This window comes from Bidens hawaiensis, unplaced genomic scaffold, assembly GCF_021521415.1.
Source record: "Bidens hawaiensis isolate Kalapana, Puna unplaced genomic scaffold, B.hawaiensis_p1.1 tig00026864_1, whole genome shotgun sequence".
NCBI classification, from domain to species: domain Eukaryota; kingdom Viridiplantae; phylum Streptophyta; class Magnoliopsida; order Asterales; family Asteraceae; genus Bidens; species Bidens hawaiensis.
This window is the reverse complement of record NW_027494333.1, coordinates 229,608-252,173: the sequence shown is the minus strand read 5'-3', so window position 1 is coordinate 252,173 and position 22,566 is coordinate 229,608. Positions and strand designations below refer to the sequence as shown.

At 40.9% G+C, this 22,566-nt stretch overlaps 2 pseudogenes across 1 annotated transcript; both read left to right on the top strand.

Annotated features, from left to right (window-relative positions):
- Positions 1–3,613: 3,613 nt before the first annotated feature.
- On the top strand, positions 3,614–5,524 carry LOC143574243 (uncharacterized; annotated as a pseudogene). Its single transcript, XR_013142557.1, has 4 exons — positions 3,614–3,914; positions 4,548–4,706; positions 4,819–5,114; positions 5,195–5,524. The product of XR_013142557.1 is annotated as an uncharacterized LOC143574243 (transcript).
- Positions 5,525–9,113: 3,589 nt separating this feature from the next.
- On the top strand, positions 9,114–10,817 carry LOC143574257 (AAA-ATPase At2g46620 pseudogene; annotated as a pseudogene).
- Positions 10,818–22,566: the final 11,749 nt, after the last annotated feature.

Here is a 22,566-nt window from a genome sequence, read left to right as displayed (position 1 = left end):
TAATGCGGTGAATTTAATGCGGAGGAGAGAGAAAATCGAAGGTGCAATGAAACTATGACACGTGGCAAAAAGCAAGCAGGCAACAGCTGTTGACAGGACGCGTGCCAGTAATTTCGCGGCCACGCGCCCGAAAAATCGTGCCCACGCGCCTAAAAAAGCGACTGGAATGACCATGTTCTGTCACGTCACCATAACTTCCTGCACGTCCTGACACAGTCAGAAGAAACCGTCCGCACGACGTTTCAGATGTCTGGACCGTTCTTATCCTTACCAACCTTTCGAATTTCAAAATTCAAAATTCAAAAGATTCAAAAGTAAGCGGGAAAAATACCCCTTACCTTGGCAACCAAGTAACCATAAGACGGATGCGGGTACAGTGTTCAGGCAAAACCCTTCACATACCTAGCACCCGCAGGGAATTGACGCCAGAGGTACCTTGAAAGTAAAGTAACTGTAAGACGAGCGCGGGGTACAGTGTTAAGGCAAAACCCTTCACATACCTAGCGCTCCGCAGGGAATTGAAACCAAGAAGGATCTTTTGGGCAATGCTTGTGGAAACGGAAATAACATCCCCGCATAGCGGGGAACGTCGAGAAATACATTGTTTTGAGGCCCAGGATGGAATTGGTGGTTTAAACATAATTGATCACTATGTTCAAAACCACTAAAACCTCAAGGAGAATCCACACAAGTGAGACTCAACGCTCCTGACTTGCGAGAAGGTTACATACCTACCCGCATCATACCCAAAGATCAAGCAAAAAAAAAAATCGGAATTTTTTGCAAGTGACATTAGGAAATCCGCGGGAAGAATCCCCACGGAGAACCTTAAAACTAAAAACCTTTTCAAAACCCCTTGCTTAAAGTCCAAAAGTTCACCTCACTTTATTGAACATTCGTGAGAAGAACATTGGACTGGGGGGACTTGAAGAGGTAGGTCCCAGCAGAGCCCAGTTGGTCCCGCAAGACTCACCTTGAACAGGGACGTCGGCGCAAAGACCATCTGCTCCCGCAGGACCCACCATGCTCATAGAACCTTACGCGCAGTACGCAAGCTGTACACGCAGGGAAAGCCTCCCAATGGTGAAGTACCCCGCCTGTTCCCGCAGTTGCGGATACAAGCCATCAGGGAAGGCTACCCGCAGACAGCAGGGCTACACGCACAAGACAATAGATACTTCAGTAGTCACATGAAGGAATGAGCAAGGCAGGAACAATCCCGCCTAAATGAGCCAGTCTGTATGATTCTGAAAGATCTTTTGTACTATACCTACCAAGGTATGGATAGGACAGACGATCTGACCAGAACAAACCCATGAGCCAATCACAGGGTGACAGCTCACCGACAACAGTGCGAGGAGGAGCACCCCTCTAGTACTGTTTGTCACTATTAGCCGCTGCCTACTCACCAACCCTTACTGTGGGACATGCGCAGCCTACAGTTGGTGGAATAGTGTTACTATTGGCCGTAACCTTTTCACCAACCAGCATGGCCTGCGTACAATCCACAGTAGGTGGGACGTGCATAATCTACAGTTGGTGGAATAGTGCAGCCGACTTTGTCACTGTTGGCCGTAACCTACCCACCAACCAGTATGGCCTGTGCATAGTCCACTGTTGGTAGAACAGGAATACTATTCAGCCGGCTGTACCTGCTTGGAAACCTACCTTCGGCTATAAATACTCCAACATCTCGGAATGGTAAGATCATCTGCTATCCAGTTATCTAGCAATCTCTTAATATACACTTATATTCAGAGCAACCTAGTCTGATTCTCACGCCGGAGGGTGGTCACAAGGAGGAACCCCCCCCCCTTCTCAGTGACGAGCTTACGGTGTTTGTTTTGCAGGTCTCCTGAAGAACAGCCTTCTCAGCTAGACCTCATCCGTGGGAAACATTACTTAACCCCCAGATTATCTATAATCTGTACCGGGTCACCTAGTGTTTCTTCATGTTTGCTTGTTAAATGTAGTATTTGCATAAGTAAACATGAGTAGTTTGTGTAAGTTTTTAAGATATTGGGCGTCAGGGCCCTCCATGAGAATCGTTAACAGCTTTTGGGACGAAGGCTGAGAAAAAATTTGAGCCTTTAGTAAAAAAAAAGGTTTTTTTTTTGGGGCTTAAACAGGTAAATTTTAATTGAGCTTATTGTTAAGTAAAGGTAAGGCTTTGGCTGCAAGCTTACAACCCATTAATTCTGTAAAAAGTATACCATGATTTTGGATTCATCTATTTTGGTTTTATTTTCTACAATTCATAGAAGCTTGCTTGTGTTTGTTAAATGTAGTATTTGCTTAAGTAAATGTTAGTAGTTTGTGTAAGTTTTGAAGATATTGGGCAGTCCTGGTCCTCCAGGGGACCAGGGCTGTTCATGAGAATCATTAACAATTTTTGGGCCGAAGGCGTGAAAAAAATAGGGTCTTTAGTAAAAAGAGTTTTTATTGGACTTAAACAATTAAATTTTTAAATGAGCTTATTGGTTATGAACTTATGATTTGGGTTGTGCAAATTCCTTTTTTGATAAAAGCAAAGGTTTAAATAAATTGAGTAGTTGGGTTTTAAGCATTAAAAATTCAGGCCTACCAGGGGTGATCGGGCTAGAGACAGTTGCCCTCCCCGCTCCCCTCCCCTCTTCTCAAAGCCGGCTTGTTGGGCACGGGGATAAAGATTTATGACATGATAATAATGTGACGACGAGAGAGAGAGAGAGAGAGAGAGAGAGTAAAGTGAGGAAAATGAATTACATGTGATACTCTACAAAATTGCAATCAGACATGTCCTTTGATCCTTATGGATGTGTACTTGTGCATAAAACTGCATAAACACCTGCACGTTTTGCTTTAACTGTTAAACATGATGCCAGTTTGGTCGTTTTGGTATCTAAATGGTTCAGTTTCACCGTTTACAGTTCAATCTGAAAATTTGAGCTGGACATGTAAACTTTATTATTTATGTATATGTTTACATTTTTTAAATATGTAGTTATGTGCACGTATTATAATTGTGAACCATCTCTATCATTTTAAAGTTTTTAATACAGACTAATGATTTTGAAAAAAATGATTCTTACTACCAAAACCGCCAATAACAAACCGTTAAACCGCCAAACCGGTCGGTTTGACCCACCCATCTGGCTGGTTTGGCTTGTCATTTCTCGAAACCATAGTTGGCTGATTTGTCTGTAATTGGCCGAATCGGACCTGAACACCCTAAAATTCTGAAGTGCAGTACATTAGTCTTCTAGTACCGTGGCACGTTTTTATCATTCAAGTGATACGATTAAAAAAGTTTGTTCAATTAGTGACTAGTTATTGACACCTCTTAAGTCTTCACCAGCAAGTATTCTCAGTTTCAGCCTTTCTAGTTACACTGGCAATACATATACGTTAAAATAACACATAAAAGTCATCCATTGCTACAATGTGTAATAAAATGTAATTTGTATACTAAATCAGTAATAAAATGTAGGTTAGCTTCCATTTTGAGTTGGTTTCTATTATACACCTAATTGAAAGTTAATTTGCTAAAATGTAAAAAAAAAAAAAATTGTTTCTGTTTCTTGCACTTTGCAGCTTGTTTTATTGTAGTTTGCTTATATTTTATCCATAACAGATGTGATTGCATGCAATGTGATAAACCCTGATCATATTGATGTGGAATTTCAATTCCATTGGAGGCCTGGAATCCATCAAGCAATCACTTTATGAACTGGTCATATTACCTCTACGTAGGCCTGAGCTTTTTTCTTATGGAAAGCTACTTGGTCCCCAAAAAGGCGTGCTGTTGTATGGCCCACCTGGTACAGGGAAAACTATGCTTGCAAAAGCTATTGCAAAAGAATCCGGAGCTGTTTTTATTAATGTGAGAATATCGGATTTGATGAGCAAATGGTTTGGAGATGCACAAAAACTCGGTTAGTGTTTCATGTTTATAGTTGTCTTAATAAAATGTTTAGATCGCATCTGCTTTAGTGAGCATAAATACAAATTATGTCGAGTTCAGATGTAAGATGCTTTTGCTATGTGTGTATCTTGATTTGTCAGGTGGATGTGGTAATTTTGATTAATTTGCTTATGGATATGTAGGTTTATGTTATGTTTATATTAACGTTTTCTTTAAAAAAAACTTTAAAAGGGGACAGGCCAATCTAGTCCAACAAGGTAAACATGGCCAAATTAGCTTCTTTATATAAGTTTAATGCGTCTTCTAAATCACTTTATTGAATAATTCAGATCATTTAAAGCACCAATTATTCAAACGAAAAGACGTGAAAAATGGACAAAATTTGTTTACCTAACGACCCTAATATTTTTGACCCAACTACAAAGCTGCCTTGAATTTGCATCTTTTGGTCAACCTTTAACGTCTATGTTCTTGGAAAAAATTGAGTGAATTTGTAAGCCTAAGTTGTTTTATACTGGTATTTGTGTTTAACTCTGAGAAACATAGATAAAAGAGTTAAACTTATTTGTAATGTACAACTTATCTTTTCATTAATTTTAAGCTTTTAAAACTGTTCACTCATGGTATTGATTTACTTTTGCAGTTGCTGCTGTATTTAGTTTGGCATACAAGCTCCAGCCTGCAATAATATTTATTGACGAAGTCGATAGTTTTCTCGGTCAAAGGCGGACCACAGACCATGAAGCATTGACCAATATGAAGACCGAGTTCATGCAGTTATGGGATGGTTTTACCACAGATCGTAAGTTTTTATTTCTTTTTAAATAGGAACTCAATGTCGTGTTTCTTAACTTTAATATTTATGCGTAATTGTGTATGTATTTTGGTTAAAAGTGTGAATATGTGGTATGCAGAGAATGCTAGAGTGATGGTTCTTGCTGCAACTAACCGTCCTTCCGAGCTTGATGAAGCCATACTGAGACGACTGCCACAGGCATTTGAGATCGGGATACCCGATCGCAAAGAACGGGCCGAGATTTTGAAGGTGATTTTGAAAGGCGAGAGAGTAGAGGAAAACATTGATCTGGACACCACAGCGGCATTATGCGAAGGTTATACTGGCTCGGATCTTCTAGAACTTTGCAAGCAGGCTGCCTATTTTCCCATTAGGGATTTGCTAGATGATGAAAACAAGGGGAAAGCATCACTTGTAAGGCTCTCTACTTTGTTCATCTTAATTCAGTTGTAACAGAAAACTGATAGTGATATGTTTGTTTTTTGTTTAATCAGTTACCAAGGCCGTTATCGCAAGCAGATTTGGAAAGAGTGGTGTTGAAGTCCAAAAAGACAAGGGTTTGCAGCAAAAGAGTATAGTGGTTTGAGCTCACAATCAGAGGTGTGGTCGGTGCCAAGGAAACACCATCGGATGATTATCAAGTTCAAGCTACTATTAACGAGCTTTCCAAGATTGTTCTTTCGCAGATTATGAACATTACATCGGATAATCAAGAACGTGAAGATTAGGTCAGGTATCTAAAATTTCATCTATCGTTTTTTGGATAGTTTTTTTTGTTATGATCACAATAGTTTTTATGTGAAACTGAAGGGTGTTTTGGTCATTTATTCTTGGTCTATTTAGGCACTTTTTATTTAGAAAACTGGTGCTGTTGTATCCGTTAGATTTTGTTACACTAAGTGGGTTTAATTATGTGATTCAATATGTTACAGGGGAACATAGTGTTATCTAATTATGCGATACCCTATAATCAGTACGTGACAACTATTGGTTGTAAAAGTTATATTGCTTTACTGTTCAAGGTAATAGTCACACACACAAATAAAACTGTACATGAAGAGGCCGATTTGATACATAATCAATTTTAAGTAAAGAGCCGAGAAAACTACATCAATATGCAACATCTGTGGTTGTAAAATTTGTTTTGTTATACTTTTCAAAAATAGGTAAATAATAGTCATGCATAAGAGAGGCCTTAGTTGATACATAATCAGTTTAAAGTAAAGAACAATTGAAAACCAGGTAAACAATATGTGCATGAGAGAAATTTTGTCTATACGTGAGCGCATTATATTAAGCACCATACCCAACACTGATATTTTACCATGATTATGCTGTCGTTAAGGATTTTAGTTTTATTATTCTTCTTAAATCTGTACCCCCCCCCCCCCCCCCCCCCCCAAAAAAAAGGCTTGTCTTAATGTAACATGCTATATGGCCGAAAGTGCACTCAAAGGTGCAAAGAAGGTAAATATATATAGTATGCAGAAAAGTAGAAAATTTAATGTTATTTTCTTTGAAAAGATTGGTAAAATTGTAGGGTGAGAGGACTGTTCAAAGTGATAACATTCTTATTTTTTAAAACAATATAACAATTAATAAGTTTTAAATATTAAGAAAATACAAAATGCTAAGAGTGTAAAAAAATTTACTATACAAAGAAATATTCTGGTTATAAACGATTCTAGAATTCTAGCTAATTTGAAGTGTCAAAGGTAGTTTATTTTACTATTAGTTCAAAACAGTGGCGGATCTTGAGCATCTAGTATGAATGGGCCGAAAGTCACAACCACCAAATTTTTGTTCCTGCTTCTAAGTTTCGGGGTCAGCAATCCGGTTCGGGTCGGGTCAAACAATAATTCCAAACCCTAACCTACCAAATTGAAAGAAATACAAAATGGTGAAATGCGAATTACCAAACCCGGTCTCTGCTTTCTTTTGTTGACTGTTTCGATTAATCAAATTCACTCCCACACGAGTAAGTTCCGAACCTCAGGCCTCAGCAGACAACAACAGTGCCGATCAATAAATTGATTTCACATCGAAACGATTTCATCAATCACTTGCTTTGCTTCTCATCTTCTGTTTTGATTTCTGTGCCGAACCTCATAAGTTAGTAAGTCACACAACGGCCATCGCACAACGGAACCTCCGCTTGTTGTTGTGTTCGAACATCAACCATACGTTAGGGGTTAGATTTTGGGCTTAATGCTTAGTTATTTTGTTTAAAATTTATTTGGCTTGCGGTTGGTTTTATGAAGTTTTATTTCTTAGCCTTGCATTTCTTTATCTTAACGTTTATTTTGTAAACGATTTTTCATTTTCGGCTTTAAATAAACTTCACATTTATAAAAATTCAAAGCTAGCCCTGACTCAAATAATATGGATGGGCCAGACTCAAATAACTTGGCTGGGCCACACTCAATTCATATATATATTTTCTTGATTTTTCCGGAAGATGGATACTACCGAGCGAAAAACGTGATGGGGCAGCGGCCTGGTTCAGGCCGAGGAAAGATCCGCCATTGGTTCAAAAATTGAAGTGTCAAATATTCTGATTACTATACAAATATTTGTTAAAGTGTTAATTTATTTACTAATACTGGTTCAAAAATTAAGTAATTCTCTTTTAAAGTAATTATTTTGTGGCAGATTGCTTTTTCGTTTTAGCTATAATGTTGAAGACAGAGTGTATTATAGGGTATAACTAACATTTACAAACCTAATCAATTTCAAACAAGTTGTCACACGATATTTATACGGTCCTAACTACAGTTGGCTATATAATTCGAAATTTAACATCAAATTACTATTGTAAAAAAGATGGTTCCACACATCCCAAATGCCATGTCAAGGCTACTCAAAAGGACTATATCCATTTTATCAAAAGACTTGTTTACATATCATTCACTAGCTTCAATCATGAATTCACGTTTTTATAATATAAAAGGAAAAAAAAAAACAATATTGATAGAATACACAGTCACGAGTCAACACTGCTAGTGTTTAAACAAGTCAAGCCACCCGGAGCTCGTCTATATTTTAGTTTAACTCGTTTAACTTTTGAGAGCTCATCTTAAATATTTTGAACCTCAGGTTGGTATCGTCTATTAACTATTAACTCTTCTGTAGCAAGACTTAAAATATATTACTAGTTTTTTATGTTTTGAGGAAATTAAACAAAATTTATTTAACCAATTTAGTGGTTTCAAATTATTAGTGATAAGTTGCAATTCGGGTGATTTTATTTAAACTAGTGTTTGTTTGATTAGGACAATTTATCTTTTAATTAATTTGACATTTTACAAGCTGCATAACCCTTTAATTAAAATGGGCAATTTCATTATACAACCAATTTTATGGAACTGTCACAACTGTATAGAAAATTTCAATATACCACTTGTCAAATTGTTTTAAAAACTATAGTGTCGTAAATAAGATTTTGGTAGAAAAAAATATAAAATAACTGAGATCTAACCCGACTAGTTAAGTTTATCTATTTCATATGTTATGCGTAAATTATATTATATATGATTACCTACTTATTTGTTTTTGATTTTGGTTTAATAATACTTAACTGCTCCCCTTATTTTATATAATTCACTTTTCACATGAAAGATGGCCACTTATGCATCCCAATAGCTTCCAAGGACAACATCCTAGAAGTCCTCAAATTATATATTTTTAACTTCCAGGGTTTTTTGACCCCTATTTCCCTCGACGGGTTATAGTTATACCTTCCCCATTCCTAAACTATAATATCATTATCATAAAATATTAATGTTGGACACGTATAGGTTAGTTAAATTGAGTACAAACAAACTACGAATTAGTACAAACGTGACACAAGCACACGTTTATAGACCAATCAAATATTCCACCAGCATCTTCATTCTCTTCCTCACACCCTCCATTTTTGACTCCCACATGTTTAACCAATTTTATAATCATATCTTTCTCTTGACTCACTCAAACTTTCAAACCCTCAACATAAATTCATAATCCTATATATTCAATCCTAAAAGTATATCATATCCCCAAGCACCTCTCTTTCCATACTCAACCCCTCAAATCAATATTATTGTGTTCTTAAATCTTAATCATCATTTTGTTATTAATTAGAGCACCAGCAAACAAGTCAGTTCAACACAACCACCACCTCTCTCCGTCTTCTTACTCAATCGTTCAAATTCGTGTTCTTAATCATCACCGTGTTATCAATTAGAGCACCAGCAACGTCAGACGAGCCAACTCAGCACAACCCTCACCTCTCTCGTCATTCCCTAGTTTTCTCTCTCCTTCCTCCCCTGACAACCAAACTCCTCTCTCTCTCTCTTCCACCTGTGCTCCAACTAGGATCCACACGAGCGAAAAGTGTACTATTGTGGGTGCTCTTACGTGCTTGTGTTATTGTTTTTTTACGACAAAGTTACCGTACTCCTAATACTCCGAACAATCACTAATCACTGTGCCATTGCTAAACATGATTCTCACAACTTTAGTGGTGTTTGTGATGGTAATCATCACTTTCTGGTTAATCCCTAGAGTACTATCAACAACAGCAGTAGGACACATGTTACAAAACAAGTACAGAGAATTAGAAGAATGCTTTCACCGGCACCAGACCTACAAAATCCCTAAATTCAACCAGCAAATGCAGGAAAATCAAGTCTACCGGAAAGTAGTAACCTATCTTAACTCACTACCGTCAGCTGAAGACTCCGATTTCGTTAATCTATTAGCCGGTAACAGCAAACCTAACGAAATTAATCTAATAATCGACTCCACTACAACCGCAAAGTTTACCGATACGTACCTCGGTTCGCGAATCCTCTGGAAGTTCGATAACGACTGCTTAGTGTTGAAGATTCGACGTAAAGAGAAGCGTAGAATCCTCTCTACATATCTTCAACATATTCACAACGTTACGGACGAAATTGAGCAGAAAACGAAGGAAATTAGGTTATATATTAACGCGGCGAGTGAACCGGTGAACGGCCGGTGGATATCCGTTCCGTTTAGTCATCCGGCGACGATTGACACGTCGGTACTGGACTCGGATCTGAAAAATAAGATGAAATCGGATTTAGAATCGTTTTTGAAGTCCGAACAGTATTATCACCGGCTCGGACGTGTCTGGAAACGGAGTTACTTACTGTACGGTCCGTCCGGTACCGGAAAATCAAGCTTCATCGCCGGAATGGCGAAGTTTTTACGGTACGATATCTACGATGTGGACTTATCAAAAGTCGTTAATGATTCGGATCTGAAGCTGCTTCTGTTACAAACGACGCGTAGATCGATGATCGTCGTGGAGGATTTGGACCGGTATTTGACTGAGAAGTCGTCAACCACCGTGAGTTTGACCGGAATATTGAACTTTATGGACGGAATTGTAACTGCCTCCGGTGAAGAACGCGTGATGGTGTTTACGGTTAGTAATAAAGATCTAATCGATCCAACGGTTCTAAGGCCCGGTAGAATTGACGTGCACGTGCAGTTTCCGTTATGTGATTTTCCCGCCTTCAAAACATTAGCGAATAGTCATTTAGGGGTAAAAGAACACAAGCTTTTCCCGCAAGTTGAAGAGGTTTTCCAATCGGGTGCGAGTTTGAGCCCCGCGGAAATAGGCGAGATCATGATGTTTAACCGCGGGTCCCCCACCCGAGCGATTAAAACGGTTATTACCGCGTTGAAGTCAAATACTGATGTAAAGCCTGTGACGGTGGTTAATATTAATAATAAAAAGGAAAAGGAAGAGCCATTTAGGCTGACGCATAGTGTTTCGGTTGGTGGGGCACTGGGTGTGCCGTCAGGGTTGCTTGACCATGGTGGCCCGGTTGCGTTACCACCACCGAGGTTGATGTATAGTGGTTCGGCTAGGACGGTTGATGAAACGCGTGGCTCGCGGTCGTTTCGTGGGGATAGTATTTCGACGGTTAAAGAGTTTAAGAAGCTTTATGGGTTTTTGAAGCCGAAACATAATAAGAAGGAATTTCTAGATAAGGAGGAGTCTCGACACGAGGTGTCGGTGTTTTAGTTTGTATGTTGGTTTGTTTTTGTTTATTGAATGTAAATTTCACATAGAAATTTAAACGCACACGATCTCATTTGTTACTTTTTACAAAATGCTCATAGTTTAGTGAATTTAGTGTTATTTTAGCATATGATTTTCCAATTCTGATTTTGGGTCTTTAAAGATAGAGTAAATTTGTGAAAAGTAACACACTTAACTTTTTGTTAAAAATATGTATTAATAACGGTAATTTGATAAATTTATTTTGACCAGTTATAAAACAAATAATAATCATCCCTCTTAATGTCACGTTACCTCGTATTTATAGCTTTATATCATCCAAGGATTAACAATAAAATGTGTAAAATGGCGTTTCGATATCAGATTTACAGTTGAATCGTGGCTCTAGCAATTCATCCATTATCAAAGGTTAGTTGGCAGACAAAAAAAGAAAGGCAAGATCATGGTTTGTTACCAATATTATCGGGTTCATTCAAAGCTGGCTTTTTTATTTATGCTTGATTGATTGTCGTATAACTCAACTGGTGATAACATCGATTTCATGTTTTCCCGGTTAGGCTAGTCAATAGAGGGCTCACTAGTAAAGGATGGTGCAAGGGTAATTGTTTGAGTCCAACTAGTAGAGCTATAAATGTCTCACTTTGAATCCAATTTTCATTGGTATTCTACTTTTAACCAACTAAAAATCACTTGTCTAGCATAAGCTCTATTTACGTGATTTTACTAGTTAACTAGGATATAGCCCGTGTAATACATGAGCGGTTAAAAAATATAACAAAAAAGTTAAGATTTAATAATACACGTAATAACATATATTATGGCTCTTCTAAGAATAATAATAAATAAAATTTTATAATTTATAAATATCTAAAAGGCTCATTAAATACAATATTTAAAGCTACATTTATAACTTTATTAGTAATTATATATATGGTAATATTATTAGTTGACATCCTAATTAGTTACTCTAGTTGAATGACATTTGAAAAAATGGTTTGGTTTTAATAGTATATGCAGATATATGATAGGCTTTGTGAGTTTTCTCACAAAAAGTATAACTTTTTTAACAGAAAAGAAACAAAAGAAATATTAGTAAAAGGTTGAACAAAGAAAACATAGCTTTTGAATGCCAATGAGATTGTGATGTGGGTCAAAACAATGGACTTTTAAAACTAGCCTAAAATTGAAATTTTTGGTTGAAGTTCAAACTTGTCACATTAAACCAGTCAACAAAATATTTATTTCATTTTCATGCCTAGTAACTTTCAATAACCCATAAGCTTATTAGACAATTATTGTATTGACTGATTGACTCTTCCTAATCTTTCTTGGATGTTTCCTTTGGTTTCTTTTAGTTAAAAGGTACAAAACATATACCAACAAAAATTTGTATGTTTATCTTGTGAACTTGTTAAGAGGAAATTATTAAATCAGTCCTTGGATTATATGTGAATAGTCAATATTGCCGGTTAAACATTATATAAATTAAGATTAATATTTAGTGTTGGGGTCTCTTAACATTTCTGAATATTCTATTAGATTTTTTCTTTAAATATGTTTTTTTTGGTATTTATATTTTAATTTGACGAATATGGGTTTAGTTATAGAACAATAACGAATCTAATCGATACTGACAGAATTCGTGTTGATTCACCACTGTTCTTTTCTTTTTTTAAATAAGTTTTTTTTTTGTTTTAAACATGTTAACTGAAATTATTTTTTTGGTTAAGTTCTGAAACTGTAACTAATCTAAATAATACCAACCAAATTTGCGTTGAATCATTTCCGCAACGTTCGTGTTTTACCGGCGAAATAAACACCGTTTTCACCGTCTTATATTTTTTTATTGATTAAATTTTCTCATGTCATTCATGAGGTCGACTAGTAATTAAAAAAAATGATAAAAAAAGCAGACGAATGTAGTGATAACAATATCAGGTTCATGTCCATGGGCAAAGCTTTAATGGGTCCTTGGGGCCGACCCTCCCCTCCGTTTATTTTTGCTATCGTAATGTAAACTTTACGTATTTTTATTCAAAAAGAATTGTACATATTGAGTCTTACCCTCAAACTAGGTGCGCGACTTACGACTCCCTATGTTTATCATTCAATTCGTTTATGTATATCTACTTTCTAATACTCTTAACAGTAGTTAAGTGAATGCTTACTTCTGTAGTTCTATTATTTTTTATTTGTTGCTATTTGAAATTGAAATAATCTAGGTAGAAAAATGATAAATATTAATTTCTTACAATAAAGAAAATTTTTATTTTATATGACACTCTGGTATGTGACAGATTTAAAATTTAGACTATTTAGTATATATATATTTAGTCAAAACTGTCACTTTTTATACATATTAAAAAATCGTCCTTACACAAACTATTTGTTTAGTCAAAATTGTTTATAATATACAAATGAATTTGTAATATAAAAAGTTAAATACTCGTATAGTCTACACCTATATTATTAACTTAGTACAATTTTTATTAACAATTCAACCAAGTCAAAGTCTAACTTGTAATAGTTATCATGAGTGTTGTGGACTTGTGGCTGAGGCAATTTACAAGTAACGACCTTTATTTGATACTATATAATATTATAAAACTACTCTTTCAGATTAAGATTTAGTCATTCTTACTTTAATCTAGGGGTTAAGTAATGTTTCCCACGAGGATAAGGTCCAGCAGAGAAGGTTGTTCTTCAGGTGACCTGCAAAACAGACACCGTAAGCTCGTCACTGAGAAGGGGGGGTTCCTCCTTGTGACCACCCTCCGGCGTGAGAATCAGACTAGATTGCTCTGAATATAAGTGTATATTAAGAGATTGCTAGATAAGATAACGAGATATCAGATGATGTCCTTACCATTCCAAGGAGTTGGAGTATTTATAGCCGAAGGTAGGTTTCCTAGAAGGTACAGCCGGCTGAATAGTATTCCTGTTCTACCAACAGTGGGCTACGCACAAGCCATGCTGGTTGGTGGATAGGCTGCGGCCGACAGTGACAAGGTCGGCTGTATACTGTTCCTTTACTGCCGGCTATGAACTGTTCCACCAACTGTAGGCTGCGCACGTCCCACAGTAAGGGTTGGTGAGTAGGCAGCGGCTAATAGTGACAAACAGTACTAGAGGGTGCACCTCCTCGTACTGTTGTCGGTGAGCTGTCACCCTGTGATTGGTTCATGGGCGTCTGGCCAGATCGTCTGTTTTGCCCATACCTTGGTAGGTATAGTACAAAAGATCTTCCAGAAGCATACGGACTGGCTCATTTGGGCGGGAGTATTCCCGCCTTGCTCATTCCTTCAGGTGACTACTGAAGTAGCAAGAGTTAGTGCCTTGTGCGTGTAGCCTTGCTATCAGTGCGGGTAGCCTTCCCTGATGGCTTGTATCCGCAGCTGCGGGGACAGGCGGAGTACTTCACCATTGGGAGGCTTTTCCTGCGGGAACAGCTTGCGTACTGCGCGTAAGGACGTCACGTCTCTGAGCATGGTGGGTCCTGCGGATCCAGTTGGTTTCTGCGCAGACGTCTCTCTTCAAGGTGAGTCATGCGGGTCCAACTGGGCTCTGCTGGGACCTACCTCTTCAAGTCCCCCCAGTCCAATGTTCTTCTCATGAATGTTTAATAAAGTGAGGTGAACTTTTGGACTTAAGCAAAGGGTTTTGAAAAGGGTTTAGTTTTAAGGTTTTCCATGGGGATTCTTCCCGCGGAAGTCCTAATGTCACTTGCAGAAATTCCCGACTTTCCTGCTTGATCTTTGGGTATGATGCGGGTAGGTCTGTAACCTCCTCGCAAGTCAGGAGCGTTGAGTCCCACTTGTGTGGATTCTCCATGAGGTTTCAGTAGTTTTGAACATAGTGATCAATTATGTTAAAACCACCAATTCCATCTTGGATCTTCAAACAATGTAGTTCTCGACGTTCCCGCTATGCGGGGATGTTATTCCCGTTTCCGCAAGCGTGGCCCAGAAGATCCTTCCTGGTTTGAATTCCCTGCGGAGTGCTAAGTATGTGAAGGGTTTTGCCTTGACACTGTACCCGCACTCGTCTTACGGTTACTTCCAAGGTATTCCTGGCGTCAATTCCCTGCGGATGCTAAGTATGTGAAGGGTTTTGCCTTGACACTGTACCCGCACCTGTCTTACAGTTACTTGGTTGCCAAGGTAAGAGGTATTTTCCCGCTTACTTTTGAATCTTTTTTTTTTTTTTTTGAAATTTTTGAAATTCGAAGAGTTGGTGAAAGGATAAGAACAGTCCAAACTGCTGAAACGTCGTGCGACGGTTTCTTCTGACTGTGTCAGGACGTGCAGGAAGTTATGGTGACGTGACAGTACCTGGTCATTCCAGACGTTTTTTCAGGCGCGTGGGCGCGATTTTTCGGGCACGTGGCCGCGAAATTAATGGTACGCGTCCTTTCAACAGCTGTTGCCAGCTTGCTTTTTGCCACGTGTCATAGTTTCATTGCACCTTCGATTTCTCTCTCTTCCGCATTAAATTCATCGCATTAATTGCGATTAGTATATAAAGAGGGAGAGGGTTCTTTGTAATCCACACTTTCACTTCTCTCTTCATCTTCAAAACGATTTCCGGCGAATACTCATCTTTTCAGTCGAGCATTCTCTTGAAATCGTTTTCTTCTTTCGTATCTGCAAGATGTCGTCTCACGATCTTGAGGCTACAGCCCAGGAGGCTGGGGTGTACGCCGATGACAATAGTACTGCTGGCGAGTGCCAGTGTGCTCTGCCTGTCGATCTATATCAGTACATCGTCAGGAAGTTCATGCTCGAGTCTCTCGAGCCTGAGTTTCCTGAACCCCATCAGATGGTGTATGATGCCCCCAGAGGCAAGATCGGGGTATATGCTGACAAAGTTTGTGTACCGTGTCCTAGAGAGGCACGGTGTACACCTGACCGAGGTGCACCCGATGGCGATCGCGAAGATTCGCCACTTCGAGTGGGTGTGCCGGATTCTGAGCATTGAGCCATTCGTCGACCGCCTGATGACCTTCTACTCTTGGAGGTGCATCCAGGGGTGGTATACGCTGATAACCCGAATCAAGGGTTTGAAGATTTGCGCAACCGAGCTCAGTCTTCGTTCGTGAAAGCGGGAGTTCTTCTACATCTCCGCTCGCGCCATCCCCCTTGCCATGAAATTTAAGAATGGGCAAGCTCTCCCAAGCCTTCACGCCTCCAACTACCAGGAGGCGGAATGGTTCTCGAAGATATCCCGAGTCCAATCTCCGGTTTACCGGTTTGCGGAGTCCGGGATGGTGATGCTCGGGATGAGCCGGGTGTGGAAGGATGCGGATGCGCGAAAGATCCCGATCGTCCTCGAATACGGTTTGAACTCTGTTCCTTACGGTATGCTCTGTTTCTTTTTGTTGATTTAGAATCTCTTCTAACTTCTTTCCTGTTTATTTCAGAGGGGAACGACTTGCAGTCGCTCCTGTATCCGCGGGAGGCTGACAGTCCCGCTCGGATGGGTACTCGCGCTCTAGACGAGAACGAGTTGCCCATCCTAGAACAAACGGCGGATCGGTTCGTGGAGGTCTACCCGCTAGGCCACGAGATCCTGAGTGCCAGGCGGCCAGGTAAGGCGTTATTCAACCCTCGACCCCTCAATGCTGAAACCTCTGCTGGCATTCCTCTAATCTTATGTTCTGATGAGGAATCCGCAGATGGTCCTCCGTTGGTGCGGAAGAAGAAGGCTGCCGGCGGGAAGGGGAAGGAGAAGGTGGCCTCCACTGCCGATCCGGTGCCTCGGTCTGACTCAGAGGCCGAGAGCGAGGAGGTGGCGGGGAACCCCGGTGGTGATAAGACCACCGCTCCGGAGGCTGCGACGACTGTTACCTCCGGAGAGCCCAGGATGACAACGGTGAGCGGCGTGAAGAGGCCGGCTCCATCGGGTTCATCCCCGCCTGTCCGCACTTTTAGGCTCAAGAAAACCCGTAAGTACAAACTTTATTTTTAACTTCATAGCTTTCCATCATTAATACTTTTCTTTGTGCAGGCGTGGATGTTGACGCATTCCTGGGTGGAGCGGGGAGGAGTACCTCCCCGCCCATGACGGTAGGCTTGGTCAGCCTACCTGAGGCGACGACCCAGGCGGCTGCGCCTGCTTCCGCTGGTTCAGTTGCTCATTCTATTGAGCCAACTGTTCCAGCTGTGATGACATCACCGCCGGCTGTCAGTGCCATTTTTACCGCATCTTTCACTGAGCCGGCGGTTACTTTTGCTGCGGATTCCGCAGCGGCGACCGCGGCGGCCGCGGCGGCCTTCACCATGCCTCCTCCGTCATCGGCAACGACGGCCGATCCTTCAGGTATGCATGGGGCTTCTCGCCAACCTCTGCCTCCTTCCCATCTACCTGACCTCTTGGACGGATTTCCCTTGGGTTCAGGTGATGGGTTTGGCGGCTATCGGCCTGTTATTGACCCTACAGGTGCGTAGGGTTCTTTTGGCCTATTTTTTTTATATATCATCTTTTCCTAACTGCTTTTTGTTTTTTGCAGTGTCGGATTCCAATGAAGTGTATGTTCCTCGATGGAACATCCGCCGAGGAACAACCCTTCGCACACCTGTGGAGTGCGTGGAGTGGGCTCGTCACGCAGCTCCCAGTGGTGCGTTGGGGGAAGCCATGGCTAGCTACCAGGAGGGTAGGCTAACCAATGAGCTTCGGGTTCTCCTGGCCCGGATGCAGCCGCGCGTCGAGCTGCTTTGTCGTGAAAACGACAAGTTAAAAGCAGCTCGCATTCAAGAAGTAGCTCAGGCGCGGGCTGTCCGGGAGGAGAATAGGAGGCTCTCCGCCGCGGCTGCGGAGAAGGAGAAGGCGTTCAAGGCCCTTGAAGTTGAGGTTCAGGCCCGTCTCGAGGCCCGTTCCAAGGCTGCCCAAGCTGTTAACGAACAGCTTCTGCTGGCTAAGGAAACTGCTAGGAATGCAACTGAAAGGGCCACCAAGGCTGAAGCTGTTGCTGAGCCTCTACGCCTCGAGAATGAGGAACTTAAAGCTAAATTAGAGGCGCTCCAACAGGCTCATGATGCCTTGGCGATGGAGGACGCGAAGAAGCTCCAAGAGATCCTGGACCAGAGGGGCGTGCTTGACCACACTGAGCGGAAGCTAAAGGGCGTCGAAGAGGCTGCTGCAAAGGAAGTGTTGCTTGCCAACCTCAATAAAAGTGAAGCCGAACGCGCCTGTACCCAAGCTCAAGCCGCCCTCCAAGAAGCTCTGGTTGCCAAGGAATGGCTTCTTCGAGAAGCGTTGTCTCAGGTAAGCTTTTCATGTCTTTACGCTTTTCTTTGTAAATAGAAAAGGTTTTGATACTTGTATTTTTTTTTCTTTTTGTAGGTTGTGCATCGGGTCTTCACGGAGACGTCTTATGACGATGCTATGAGCACAGCCCTCAACGCTTCTCATGAGGATGGGGAAAAGGCCGGCTTCCTGCTTGGTCTAGGGTTTGTTGAGAAAGGCATCCCGCCTTCCAACTTCCCTTTGTATGATGTGGATACTGAAGCTGTTCATGACCAAGCAGTGAATCAGTATGCCGCCTTCCCGCATCCGGTGGTGGAGAAGGTAAACGAAGTCGCTGCTGCTGATGATGGGCTAACTATCCTTAAAGCTTTCCTTGAACCGCCACGCTCTGCTGATGGTGCGGGTCCTAGTGGAAGTGGTCCTGAAGCATGATCCTGAAGATCCCTTTCCACCATTAGCGTAGATTTTTGCTTTTGTATAGCTTCTTTTGTATGCGGGTATGCACCCAGCAATCTTTGTAATATTTGAATTTGATGGAATAAAGATTGTGTTAATTCTTTGCCTTGTTTATTTTACGCATGTTTTGATCTAACTTAGCAATTTCTTTAGTACTTAGATAAGTTAACTTTTTAACGTGGCAAATTATAAGTTTGTTTCGCTTCCTCTTTCATGATTGTGCGGGTATGACCGTCACTTACACTTAGGATGGCTTAACTTTACTTATATCTGACCTGCGTGGAAGTTTTCCTCATCTTTTCCTTTGAAATTTTCTAAGTGTTCAGAATAAGTTAACCTTTGGACGTGGTAGATAATAGGTTGAAGTTTTGCCTCCTTGTTCGTGATTGTGCGGGTAAGACCGTCACTTGCACTTACAAGGATGGCTAAACTTTACTTACATCTGACCTGCGTGGAGGTTTTCCTTAAAACTTGAAATTTTTACCGTTGTGTTTATGCGGGTTTTGCCGCCTTCCACACGTAACGACTTACTTCTTCCCCTATTTATGCGGTGAATACCGGCACATCAGTGTGGGAAGTTCATAAGTATAAAGGTAAGGCTATCAACACATTGTGAAAGGAGAATCATTTCCATTAGAAGTGGCTCTAGGCCTTTACAAGTTTGGAATTGATCTACATATAACATTTGCGTAATTGAGCTCCATTCCATGTTCTTGGGATGGGAGTGCCATCGAGCCTTTCGAGCCGGTATGCGCCCTTTCCCAGAACTTCTTTGATAATGTATGGCCCTTCCCAGACCGGGGCCAGCTTTCCTGGGCGTTCTTGGTTCGAAGCCTCGTTGTTACGCAGTATGTAGTCTCCTACATTGAAGTTGCAGAGTTTTACCCGCGTGTTGTAGTACTTTTGCATTTGTCGCTTGTAGTTCTCTTCACGCACTGCGGCTAAGTGTAACATCTGCCCCGATCCGACCCGACCCAGGTACCCGTTTCTCTTATCCGATCTCTTTCTTTTATGATTTAATATTTATTTATACTTATACTTTATTTTTAATAATAATATATTTTCCTTCCCGCCTCTCTCTCTTTTTCTTTCCGCCGTCCCGTCCCTCTCCTCTCTTTCCGCCTTCTTTTCCCTCTTGTCGCCGTCCCGCCCTTAAGCCTTGTTTCCCTCTTTTTCTTCTAACTCTTTGCTTGTCCTTTGTTCCTTCCCGCCTAAGGTTGTCTGCGCAGCTCCACGCGCCAGACTCCTTACAAGGAAGCCTGCGTGAAGACCATCTGTTCCAGCGATACGCGAGACGAACTCTTCTCGCAGCGCGCTAAGAATCGTAGTTCATCCCTCGACGCGCGAGGAATTTTAGTTCCTCCCGCGGCGCGCTAAGAAATGTGATTCTTCCCGCGGCGCGCTTAGAAATGTAGTTCTTTCCGCGACGCGTTAAGGTTGGTTCCGTCTGCCTTCGCGCTCGCGCTCTCTTGACCTTCTGTGTCTGCCTTCGCTCTCGCGCGTGCGCTCGAGCTTTCTCGCGCTGAACCCTTTTGAGTTTTCTTCTGTTTAATCTAGCCGTTGCTTTTGTGTTGTTGACCTAATCTGCTTTATGTCTGAAAAGTTACTTTCGGCGCAGCATGCGCACCAACCCCATTGGTTGGCAGAAAAAGTGACTGACATTATCTTTGGAGATCTGCTTTTTGCCATGCTTGACCAGTACCTTTATCTGATCCGCCCATGCCTTTTTTTACTGTTAACCTGTCAGCTTTATCTTGCCCCCTGCAGCTGCCATATCTTTCCATATCTTTTGCTTTTGTTTTCTTATGCTTTTTGATATCTCTTGCTTTTGGATATCTTTTATCTTTTGTTTTGTCTTGTTCTGTTTGTCTTGAGATCCTTTCCCCTTTTCTAGGGATTATGTCTCCTAGGGTTTTCCTATAAATAATAATCTTATTTTTCTTAACACTACACACACAAACACTTATTATCTTTCTCTTCCTTTGCTCTCTGCCGATTGTCCTCCTGCCGCCTCCTCTCTTGCCTCCGTTTTCTCCTCTCCTCTGCCCTGATTTTCGGTTAACTTGTGCTTGTTTAAAGTTGGTTCTTGCTTTATCTTACACCGCATCGTTTATCAAGTGAGTAATCTCGTACCTAATCCCTTTTTGCTTTTAATGTTTTGGGATGTTCATGTGTTCATACAAACTTAGAGTCTTAAACTTGTTTATGAACTTTAGTCGCGCAGTATCCCATGTGTTGAGGACGTGGACTTGGCTGTTTATTTGTATGTGTGGATCATTAACCGTCTTGTCGGTCTATTCCGCAGTTCTCATGGTACCATTAGATGAACACGGGAGAACTATCGTTTATGATTTTCTCTTTTGTTTACACATGCACAGTTTGTCTTGTTTGTGAGCTCAATTGTGAGCACTGGCAGTCTTATGAATCTTAGAGTTGGTCCCGATCAGATTACACCCTTGTTGAAAACCAGACATACACATGTTGCGCGCAGATTTATTGTTATCTATGTATTGTATTAAACTTGATTTCTCACCAACACGCAAGTGTTTGACGTTTATTTTAACACATGTTCAGGTTTGCAGTAGCTGTTTTGGAGCTTGTGGACACATAGGAAGTTTCTTTATTTTGGACCTAGATTAAAATGTATCAAGACAAGTTTTTGCTGTTCGAATATTATGATTTATAATATATTGATTTATGATGTTTTATGTTATCTTGTTTACCTTGCGCGTGCGCGAATGAATGTATTTGTTAAATATTGACACCCAATAGTGTCACGAGTAATGAAACAATATGTGGCGCCCCGATGTATAATCCGCCTTTGGTCGGGGTGTTACAGATTGGTATCAGAGCTCGTTGACTTTAGGATAGGTGGTTAGACGTAACGGCCTAGAATACCTAAGAGTCCCTTCTCGCGCATGAGAGAAATCTCATGTTTGCACGCTTATTGTTAATTACTCGTTATTTATGAATATGCTCGCGCTTGCGCAGTATATGATTTTATGTTTTATTTCGCGATATTTCGATTTTTGTTGAATTTCGATTTTTATTGATTTTTCTTACATATTCGTTTGTTGGGTTTGAAAATCCGAAAAGTCATGGTGATACATGAATAGTTGATTTTCAATTTCCATTTACGATTATGTTCTGAGGTTGGAGACTTGAAAAGTCATGGTGATACATGAATTGTCAACTTCCAATACTCATTTTCTTGTGTATTTTATATTGAAGATTGAAAAGTCATGGTGATACATGAATCGTCAATCTCCAATACTCGTTTGCTCGTATATTTTAAATTGGGAATTCGGAAAGTCATGGTGATACATGAATTGTCGATTCTTGATTCGAATTTGTTACCTTTATTAAGTCTGCATTTAGGATCATTTATTTTACTTTAACTTTTGACAGTAACTGACTCCGCGAAACCAAGCTTTATAAGATTAAAACTTTGCGCTAAAACCAAGATATTAACTAAAATTAAAATTTTTATAGAATGCCTCCGCTATCTCGCCGATTTCAGAGAAGAGAAGCCTCGCGCATGCGTAGACAGCAACGTTCCCAGGAAATGGCCGCCGCAATAGCCCAAGCTTTGAGCCAAAACAATACCAACACCTCTGGTTACAACATTAAATCCTTCAACGCGGGTAACCCTCCAAAGTTCACAGGTCTTGAAGGAGCCACCGTGATGCTCCAGTGGCTTGAGAAAATAGAAAACACTTTCCTCCACACCCAATGCCCCTCAGACAGACGAACCCTGTATGCTTCCAGTGTCCTGGAATCCAGAGCGCTTACATGGTGGAATGGAGTAGCTCATGCGCGTGGCGCAGAAGCTGCTTCCAGCATGCTCTGGGAGGAATTTAAGGAAATTCTTACGCGAGAATTCTGCCCTCCCAACGAAGTTAAGCGCCTGGAGGAGGAATTTTGGAATCTTAAGCAGTACAGTGGCGAAGCGCGCGAGTACGCGACGCGCTTCCATGAACTAAGCCTGCTTGTCCCTCACCTTGTTACCCCTTCCCGCCGAGCCATAGAGAAATTCCTTGGGGGTCTCCCCATGGAAATTCAAGATTCTGTATGGGCCAGAAACCCAGTAACCCTCTCTGACGCCATTGAGTTGGCCGCTGTGCTCAG